Source organism: Acanthochromis polyacanthus, chromosome 10, assembly GCF_021347895.1.
Source record: "Acanthochromis polyacanthus isolate Apoly-LR-REF ecotype Palm Island chromosome 10, KAUST_Apoly_ChrSc, whole genome shotgun sequence".
In the NCBI taxonomy this organism is placed as follows: Eukaryota; Metazoa; Chordata; class Actinopteri; family Pomacentridae; genus Acanthochromis; species Acanthochromis polyacanthus.
In genome coordinates this window covers 39,883,919-39,895,356 of record NC_067122.1, presented here as the reverse complement: position 1 = coordinate 39,895,356, position 11,438 = coordinate 39,883,919, and positions in this window count along the sequence as shown.

Below are 11,438 nucleotides of genomic sequence, written 5' to 3'. Positions count from 1 at the left end.
ATATATATCAGCCTATTAAAATCATTCTTGCATCAAGCATAAGCATAATCATATGGTTAACTTAAATAGTTTCTCATTTTATCTTTTCATTGGTCTGCTTAAAGCTTTTATTTAGGGAGTGGTTGCTCCTGGGATCTCAAATAACTAGGCCCCACTTGACAGGGCGAAGGCAGGGGACACCCAGGACAGGTCGCCAGTCTGTCACAGGGCTACATACACAGACGAACACTCACGCTCACATTCACACCTACGGACAATTTAGAGTACTCAATTAACCTCAGCATATTTTTGGACTGTGGGAGGAAGCCGGAGTACCCGGAGAAAACCCACGCATGCACAGGGAGAACATGCAAACTCCATGCAGAAAGATCCCAGGCCCACCCCGGGAGTCAAACCAGGGATCTTCTTGCTGCAAGGCGAAAGTGCTAACCACTACTCCACTGAGCAGCCCGGAATTGACAATATTTATCCCAAAATTAATTATTTAACATTCCAACCCATTTCCACAAGGTGGCACATCATGGTGGGAAATCAGCAGCAGCCAGATACTGGTTTAACATGACGTGGTTGGTAGATATGCGGCACAAAATGATAATTTACTATTGAATGAATCATATTTGGACATATCTGTCAGTGGCTTAAAAAGTTAATTTCACTTCCTGGCACACACGTGTTCACACACACACGCTCACGGCTTGTCACGTCAATTAACAAGAACAGCACTGAGAGAGCGCAGTCCTCCACCAAGACTGTTCATTACCTGACCTTGCACTGAACAGATGTGTTATGCATGTGTACGTACCGAATCATGTGCATTCAACACCCTCGGTTCCATTCTTAAGTTGTTATGTGTGTGTCCAGCCACACATCTTTTTTTAAAAGCAGCTCTACTACTACTACGTTTTAAGACGTGCATGCGTCCAACATGTCTACATGCACATCACCTCAACTGTAGTTTGCATAGAATCTCATGCAAGTCTGCTGCTCTGTGTCTGCCATGTACTAACCTTTACTTCTGAGTGTGACAGTCTTCATATTACATTTGTCTCAATGGTTTAAACAATCCATCAGTGACCTTTTAACTGGGATGTAACATCATTTACTGAGTTGACCATGGTTCTTTCAGCCACCAGTGGTTTGACCTTCTTTCTTTAAGAGCTTCATTTAACACTTATTAACACTCATTCTCTGCTAAATGTCATTCTTGTTACCGTCTAAACACAGAATCCTGTCACTAACACATTTTGCCTAGCATGCGCACAGCAACAAAGGATACATTCTTAATATGTGTAGCTCATTCATTCAGCCTTGCAGTTCAGTCTATGAAGGAGATCATCATATTCCCAATACTCTCTCTACTGCCTGTCTCTATATTTATATTTTTATATTATATTTTTATATTTCTTATACATATCTATATCTTGTTTGCTTCTGTACAGTGATTTCTTATCTTAAGTTTTGTTACTTAAACTGTGACTCTGAGAGTCCCTGCACAAGAGTTCCAATGTGTCTGGACTGTTGGTTTTATTCACAAATTGCCAATAAAACATTGAATCCTTGAATCCTTGAATCCATTACTGCTGAAGTGAGGAGAACTTGACCCCCATGATGCCATCATGACCCCCATGTATCAAGTCTGCACAGCAACCTTTTAAGTGCTGGAATTCTATCTCATCTGATGTCACCACACCTACAGGTTTAAGGGGTTTCTGGAGGAGGATGCTAACGTATCAATTTATGTTAATTTACAATCATTATGGCTCATTAACCTGAGATTTATCATCAACCTCATTAGAGGCACGATGCAGTAAATGAAGCTAAGGAGGCAGAAAGCCTGCCATAGTAAATAAACTGATCATTTACTTGTCTATGTACTCGTGAAGATGGTTAGTCCGATACAGCTCTTTTCTGCATTCAGGTAATAAAATGCTAAATGATTTGCTTTTGTTCACAGTAGGACTGTATTTAACAACAGATTTATTTTATATAATACCTTCATATACAGCATACAAATGAATGTATTGGTTTTTTGTCTTTCTTTTGTCACATTTTATGGAATATCACTTTACTTACATTTTGTATTTAGGATAATAATCCCATAAATTTGAAAGCAAATATTTCAAAAATGTCTAGTAAACATTGACTCTTTCCATCCTTTCTTTTGTCCAACCCTCTTATTTTTCACATTAAGTATTGTATGTATTTTTTCTTCTCTCTGTCTCATACACACCACTGCTGACACACACACGCACACGCACACGCACACACACACACACACACACACACACACACACACACACACACACACACACACACACACACACACACACACACACACACACACACACACACACACACTATTTATGACTTGACATACTTGAATATGCAGGAATTGGGATGAAGTCGCTTGTACAAAGTGACAGAAAGACAAATGATGCAACGTGCAGCAACACTGACTCAACACTTCAATTAACTAAAAACACAAGCCTGCGTGTTCTTCTGTATATACATGTGCAAACAGAATAGAAAACAAGAGAGAGAGAGAGAGAGATAATTGACTGTTGTAAGTGTGAATATATGAGCGATTGAGGGGGAAACACAGTGTGGAAGTTGCTCGACAGGCAGTATGTACAGAATGTACTGTGCATATGGCAGTGTGTACATGCTGGCAGCTGTGCTTACAAAAAGAGCCATCTTCTCGCTTCCATGCAGCAGGTGGACATTTGTATCCTCCCGAGCTGAGTCGTTTCCAACAGCAGCAACAGCCATTTGTTGGGAACAAGGACACCAGTAATTTCTCGGCTCTTGAAAGGTAAATAACTATTCAGCTGGGAAGCCATATAGTAAATACATATAGAATCAATGTGCAATCTGAGATTAATGAACCATGAATCTGAATATTTAAATATACACAGACCATGGTTTGAGAGAGCATTTCACATCAGATAGGCTTCTTTCTTTGTTTATCATCATCTACCTACAGTAAAAAAAAAAAAAAAAACTCCTGTACACCTCTACAACACTTTAGCCCTGTGCGCTATGACCTCCTCTTCATAGCCAGTTTTCTTTGCCTACATGACATAGAACTAAAACTGAAAAAGTGCATTTTATTGTATTGCTCTGTAACATCAAGACAGACATGTTTTTCTGGATAGTTTCATTCTTAATTTGCTGAACTTTTCGACCTTACACAGCTGTGAAAGCAAACTCAGCTCTAGGTTTATAATTTATTCTTATGTAAATATTCTTTTCAAAATCATTTGTATAAATTAATTCTTTGCTAATTACATGTTTATGTATCTCCATTTGAGATGGAACTAATTGTTTCTGGTACTGTATCTAACTTATTTACTGAACAGTGTGAAGAAGAGTCATCGGAAGAGGAAAGGTGCTTATAAGAAGTTGTTTTTCTGTTCAACAGATGGCTTTTATTCTATAGGGAATTGTTTTAACATGTGGTGAAATGTTTTCAAAGAGTTTTTATTGGTTGAAACATGCAAATTATGTACAACTGACCAAAGAGAATTACTTTCTTTTCCATTTCACCATAAAAAGCTGTTCTGATCTTTGACACAGACATGCAGAAATAAATGCTTCATGACATATTGTGCAACACGTTTATAATTAATCTTTTTTCAGTTTACAAGTTAGAAGATGTCAGTTTCACGAACCAGATTCATTCTGTATACCCCAGACTTTCAGCATACTCGAAACAAAAAAAAAACCTTGCCTTTTTATGTACTTACGTGCTTACATGAATGAAAGTTATTCGTGTTCGCTAGTTCATCAGCTGAAAATTTAACTTACACGCTGCTTTGTACTTGTCTTTACTGGTATTTGTGCTGCATCATGTGATAGTTCCTGATCCAAAACTGCTTTATCTGTTCGTCCAGCTGCTCTTCATGTCCCTGATTGCTTCCAGCTGTTTCTCCTGCTACAGACTATTTGAGGCAGTGACCCCAGGCTCACTGTCAATCTCTGTTGCTGTACTATCCTCATGTACTGCTTTTCTCACGGTAGAGAGACAGAAAATGATCCGCACAACTCCAAGAGAGCAGAAGAAACATTTATTGATTTTGAAAAAGGAGACTCATGGGTTCATTTTTTTACAACATCACGGCTCTTATGGGGCCACAGGCTCATAGTTCTATCACTACAGCACTGCTTATATCTGGCATTTTTCAAGATTTTCTGTTCGTTTTTTATTTGTTTGTTGTTGTTGTCTGGCTCAGTGTGGTCTAATGCTACTAGTACTGTGAAGTATTGTAAATTCTTTTCCAGAGATTATATTGATATTCTCGCATTTTTGTAACTACAATTCTACAGTTTCATTTAGCAGATGCTTTTATCCAAAGCGACATACATCTGAGAGTAGATTAGAACAGATGCAAATGATGCACAGACAATCAGGTCGTTGGATTGTTAGATGGAGCAAAGATTGTTTTGAAGAAGTCACTTGTCCTTTGCTGTCTCTCTGTATTTTTTTTATTTTTTTGCTGTTTTCATTTAGTTGCTTTTCAAATCAATTTTTAGGATGTGGATAATAGAATGTGACAATGTCTAATTCAACTTTTTAGAACTGATTTTGTGACTCTCTTGGACTTTACCACATTATTTGTTCCTTTTTTTTCTCTTTCTTTTAGTGTGGATACATATGTGAAGTGGATTTTGCTGCAGAAGTAATTCAGAGAACTTCCATTGATCTTGTCCTCTTCCTTTTTCATTCATTATACATTAATTTGATGTCAATCAGCTCGATCATTAAAACAAGTACTGCACAGTCAGAAACTTTGAATGTGTTAAATGAAGAAGAATCGGATTGGTGTTTGGACAAGAGGCCCAATCAGACATTCAGTTTAAAAACTTGAAGTAGGATAGTTGTTAGTGAAACATGACAATGATGGTGGAGAGCAAAAAATATTTAGAATTTGTAGACTTGTCTCAGTGTGACTACAACAGCCCATTCACACCGAAATGAGCTCTTTTAGCTAATATGCAGTCTTGTTTACGCTTTAAAATAAATGTAGTTTCTCCTCAATGTTAGACGATTATTTTATAGATAGAAACAGCTGTAACTTGAAAGTGTCACATCTGCAACATAACTTTCATTTAGGAGATTTTTTTAAATTTTATTTCATTTTATAATCCTGGTCAGGCCTAGGAAAAAATCATGGTTTGGGTTAAAGTACAACATCTTATACTTGATTTATGATATCTTCTTCTCCATTTATGGGTTACCATGGTTAGCAACTGCATCTAATTTATGATTGTTTGGCTGAAAAGAACAGCAAAGCAACGGTTTAATATTATTGGAACATTTTTAGAAGACAAATATGAATAAAAAGACATTTTACACGGACTTAAAGGAGCTTGTATGAACATTTGTGTAATACTCAGTGGCTTTCTCAAGTCTGAAAAGAACATGATTAGGGTGAAGATGACATGAGCATATATTTCTACAGTTTTATAGTTGTATTATGGGAATTTAGCATATGTTTTTGGTACATTTTAGGGTATTTCGCACTGTGAACTTCAGTTTTTCATCATATTACTTAATTATATCATTCTCCAACATTAAAAGCAAACCATCATCATATTCATTGGTATGTCTGTAGGTTATGCATTGTCAATATTTCTAGATAACTTTTTTCGTTTTATAGCATACATATTTAGAATATGAAAATGGTGTCACTCAATTACAAATACAACATTACAGCATCAACAGATTTAATTTTAAAGCACATATTCTGCTAAAAGCTTATGATTTAAATGGATCGTATGCTGTCTGAGCTTTCAGGTTTGATTTCTGCAGAGTTCATTGGCTTATTTAATTCTATGGTGTACGAAGATGAACAGCCAGAATGAACCCCAACTCACACATTCTCTTTCACCTGCTATTCTCTCACTTTCTGTTAAACTGTGTACCTGAATACATTACATTCCTCACAAAGCACTACAATGCCTTCCTGACACCTGACTTCTGTGCGACCTCCACTTTTTCACTTTCCCCTTCAAACTTCACATCTGCAGCTGTGAGGCACTTTGAGTTGGGGAGCTGATGTTCTGATACAATTAAAGAACAAGGAAGGGGGATGGCAGCTGCCAACGATGTGGGAATTCAGAAATTAAGTGGTATTCCCCCTTTAACCAAGGCTCTTGAAATGGTCTTCCCAGGTGTATTGTTTTCTGTGTCAAACTATGAAATCTAATGAATCCGGAGCAATAAAGTCCCAATACTACTTTCTCTTATCTTTAATTTGACGCATGACTTTTGTGACGACCGCTGTTGTACAATCACACTCTAATTTCCCCCCAAAGCAAAATTTGCCCAGTCTCATGACACACAGGCACCAATGATTAACTGTGAGCAATTACTAATTTTGAATTGGGGGGCCTTTCCTTGTCTTCTCTTTTTGCCCCATAAAAGGCGACCTAGCTATTAATACTGAAACACTGCTGCCTTTGTGTGACCTGTCACTTCCAGTGGATTTCTCTATTCTGGAAGTCATTTTAACCAGTTAGAACATGTTTAGCTGCAGCGGGAACATACAGTGAATCATATGAGAACCATGCATGAGTCTTTTCATGCTGGAGACACTGAAGGGGGAGGAAGGATTGATTGTTTAGCAAAGCACAGCTCATGAAACAAGACCATTTCAGAAGTGGCAGCTCCGACAGATAAACGCAAACTTCTCACTTTACACTGGCATTTGTATCATCCTGTGAGAGTTTCTTCTCCTGGATCTATATCTTCTCAAGAGTACAGAGGACGCTTTTAAGCACAGTTATGCTCCCTACGCTGTTGTAATCATCACTATCATTTCCAAACCAGTCCAGGACATCAAACGCTGCCATTTTGTCAAAGCTGCTTCGCTCTCAAAGAATTACACAGTTGATGTTGGTGCACTGGCATCAATATTTGACACTGATACACCTACATGTGTTTTTTCAGTTTGAAGAGTCTTATAGAACATCAAAGACGTGAAGGAGGCACAAATCACAGGACTTCCACTGAGGTTTGGACAATTGTCTTTTCATTTAGTTTATTTTAGTTTATGCTAAAGGTTTGACTGGTTTAGCATTGGACTAAAATTACCTGGTCAGATTTTGTGGAAAGTGCTGGTTGGGTTACCTGAAAAGGATCAACAGTGACAAAACCAACAGTGAACATTTGATGACAGACTCATGGTATCTGTTTATTCCATTTAGTCTGTCTAAGTACCCTGTGTGTTTAAAACATTATACTAATGTGTACTCAGTGTGAGGAATATATAGGTTGTTGGGAGGGCAATCAAGCTGTCAGCTCCACTATACAATATCAGATGTAACTGCAAGCTGTAAGCCACAATGATCTGAAAGCAACAGATTTAAAATATGATTGGTGTAAAGAATGAATGACAGTGGTGACAAGTTGAGTTAGAAAGAAATACAATGAATTTTTAAAAGAAAAAAACATATCTGAGCTCGTGAGCATTTAGTTGTTGGAAGAAAATGTTGCAGTTTTGTGGGAAAAAATAAGAATATTTGTTTAAAAGTAAAGCTAGATTGCATGTGAATATTTTATAAGTTACTGCCTGCACAGTTCCCTTTATCAAGATGCACACCTAAAACTCGACTAAATTGACTGTATTTAAAACACTGCAGTTGGCAGAGTGATGCTTCCTCTGTTGTGTCTTCTAGATTTAACAGTTTTATTCATGAAAGATATAATGTAATACTGCCTTAACAATAACACCAACCGTGTGTTGATTCCCAGGTAATATATAGATCTAAGAGGCCAATTCATCTAGCTGCATCTAACATCAGACTCATGCCCAGGTAAGTAAGGACCCCTTTGTTTAAATCCTGTGTCCCCTTTATAGCAGCAGTTCGTCTCAGACAAACCTGTTTTTCCTTCATGGCATCACGTTTGTTCTATGGATAGAGATCAGAGCTCTGGAAGTAATGCTCTGTCGCTTAAAACCAGGAGTGCGATTCCTTCAGTGCATAAAAGCTTATTACATTTTTTAATAAAAGCTTGACGCCCTTATCGAGCAAGGGAAAGAATTTCCAACCAGTTGTACTTTGTGGCACACAACTTTTCTATGAGATGTACACTTGTGAGCCAACAACAATAAATCCCTTTCCTGATATTGGAAGGTCCCACTCATAGTCCCCAAACCATCTCTGACCCACTGCGAGTGTGGACACATGACCTCTGGGGATGTCTGGCACTGGAACTCTGGGCAGCAGGATCCTTTTGGGTCCTGTGGGGTTGTGGGTGGAGGTCCATGAAACGGGCTTGTTCCAGTTCATGTCACAGGTGCTCGACTGAATGGGATCTAGGGAGTTTGGAGACAGGGTCAACACCTTGGGTTTTTGTTGTGTCGATCCTGAGCAATGCAGGGATTGTTGTCCTTCGCTATATATATATGTGTGTAATATATATATATATATATATATATGTGTGTGTGTATATTATATATATATATATATATATATATATATATATATATATATATATATATAAAACATGTCTTAAATCAAAGGAATATATTTTATTGCTAAATATATACATTTATCTCTCAGCATCTAGTCTCTCCTCTTTTCAAAGAAGATCTCCAGAGATGTTTGTTATTTATTCATTTTGGCAGGGGTTAGACTGACGGCTTCTTTTAATACCCGGGCATAAAAAAGTGAGGGTCAAGTGTGAGAAACAAGCACAGACTGAAATGACGAGAAAATGGTCTAATCATTTTTTTTTCAAAACAAAATGCCCTGTACACTTCTTTCTTTGCAGCCTTGTACCAAATGACGAATGGCCCGGAGGTTGGGGACCGCGGCATTACGACATCACAATCAAAACAATGTTATTCATTTACATGTCAGTGGTTTAAATGTTGTGATGTGATTGAGTGTATGTCGGCTGAATTGGACTCTGCACATTCTGTTGTAAATTAATCATAGCTTATCCTAGCTTACTCTAAACAGCTTATTCTTCTAGCTTTTGAATGTTTCAACCAGTATCCCAGTGATCACATTTTGAAAAATTCGGACTGAGCCAGATCTGGTAATTTCAGTCAATTTGAAGTGATCTTTTTGCTCTTTCTTGTTTAACCTCTTCAACCTGATTATACTTACAATCATGCAGTCTAATCCCATTTGATGTAAAGATAAGTCGGCCTTCAGTTCACACGAGGAGTTATCCACGGGCATAGTTCACACCTTAAAAGCAGTATGGCTCCCACCTAAGACTGACGGACTGACATGTCCTTGTGCTGTTGCCATTTCAGTTTCATGTCTATGTTTCCAAAATTGGTAACTGAATATAATTATTTTTAAAAGACAATACTAAAACCGTAAAAGTGTTTTTCTGTGGCTCGAATACCAATTCATCCAACATTTTACCAAATCAATTTCACAAAAGTAATAGTTGAATTGTTCAAGTTGTTTTTACTGCTAAATGAGCTTATTTGTAGCCAACTTCTGTTTCCTCCTTTCTGTTGATGTTTTGCGTAACAGCGATACGTGGCATCAACATGAAGGCTGAATTCAACATAGTCGACACTGAATTCCAAATACATTATTTTGTATTTCTGCTATTTTGCAAATGTTTTGTTTCTCTTTCAGTGGTGCTGGTTTTTCAGGATACATCTTCCAAACTATGAAAGACAGACATGTGAACCTTGAGCTTCGCCATTCAAATTCTATTTCTTGCTACTAAAGTAAAACATTAGGCACTGATCCAGCAGGCACCAGTATTCAGCACCAAACATAACATTCAAGAGCTTTCTCTGGCGATGGAAACTCAGAGTCTTGGTTTGAAATGTTTTGTGTGTTGACACACTAATGATGAATTTAGACTTTTGCCTTGAGACCTAGAGTCATTAAAACCACTTTAATTAATGTCAGTACCCCGGATCCAAAATACTCATTTTAGCTTCACATCCTACTTTTGGATGACCAGGAATTAAAAGGAATATCCTTTAAAATGCTGCCTGCTGTTTAAAACCCCCACTGGCAACCAGTTGTTCAGGCAACTGGCCAAGACTGAGGACGTCATTTGAATTTTATATCAACTGTTGCCAATTGTGCACAAAATGATGTATTACACCGTGTGAGTATGTAAACATGGATTTTTTGTTTGCTGTGTGACTAACATTGTGATTCATTTACATGATATTATAATATGATACAATAAATGTTCACAGACAGCATGCTAATTTGAATAAATTTGCTTTAAATTTGGACACCAACACTGTGTCTTATGTTTTGGCTGCACGCTCATATTACCTTTAATATGAAATGACATGATCATTATGAGGATAAAGTGCACACTGTCAGCTTTAATTTGTGGGTATTTTCCCACACTAACTGAAGAGATCATTGGAATTCTTACAGTGCTTTTTGTACATCCTTTGACTAGCTTTAGGAGCCTCTATCTACAGCTCATAATTACGCTATTGATCTGTTCATTTTTCAACTTGAAAATGAAGTATATTTCATGTCATGGTGTATTCTTTTAATTCATGGGAGTTACAATTAATTATGTGCAGTTTATATGGATTTCATCCAAGTTTATACTGGTTTATAATAAAATTCCACCTGGCATACGGTGCAGACTTAAATACAGAGGTATTTCGCATTAATTTAACATGAAAATTATTGATAATGCATTTTTTGTACCTTTATTTGTAAATCCGAGTATTTAAGCAATTCAAGCAGTAGTGAAGGTCAAATAGCATAATCAAAAGTAAAAAATGCTAAAATTGTGCAGTGAGGTTTCGATTTCAACATGATTTTATATTAAATAACCTTGCAGCTTTCGTCATACTCATACAAAAAAAAAAAAAAATTTAAAAAACAAATATCAAAGTTGATTTCCTTGTTTTAAAATTTCAAAAATGATCAAATTTGTGACGACAAAAATCTTATTAAAATTTTCTTACTTTTCCATGTGCCTCCATATTGCATCTGTTTTTTGTACAAAAAAATATATCATTTTAATATTTATTGAGCAAACCAAGAGGTGTTTTGTGTCATGCAGTATTGTGTCATCTGGCTCTGTGGACAAAATGTTAAGATTTCCAGGAGGCTCAGGCACAGGAATGACAGACAGTCTTTAAGTAAACAAAAAAGGGTTTATTCACAGAATTTCTCAAAAACTACAACTAAGATGGCCGTAACAACAGGAAACTGTTCTCTCAGTTCCAAAACTACTCACAGCGACTACTAATGGCTGGAACTACAAAACACAATCTTCACTCTCGAAAACAACACAGAAGTGCTACTAATCAACTAACCACGGTATTCATAAATCTGAAGAACGCTACAGTTAATGAACTCTATAAACACTGCCCTGTACTGAGGGCGGAAGCTTACGGTCAACTAAACTAAAACTCAGTCTCTTGAGTTTGCTCGGGACGGTTCACCATGGAGGAAGCCAGAGTGCAGAGCCA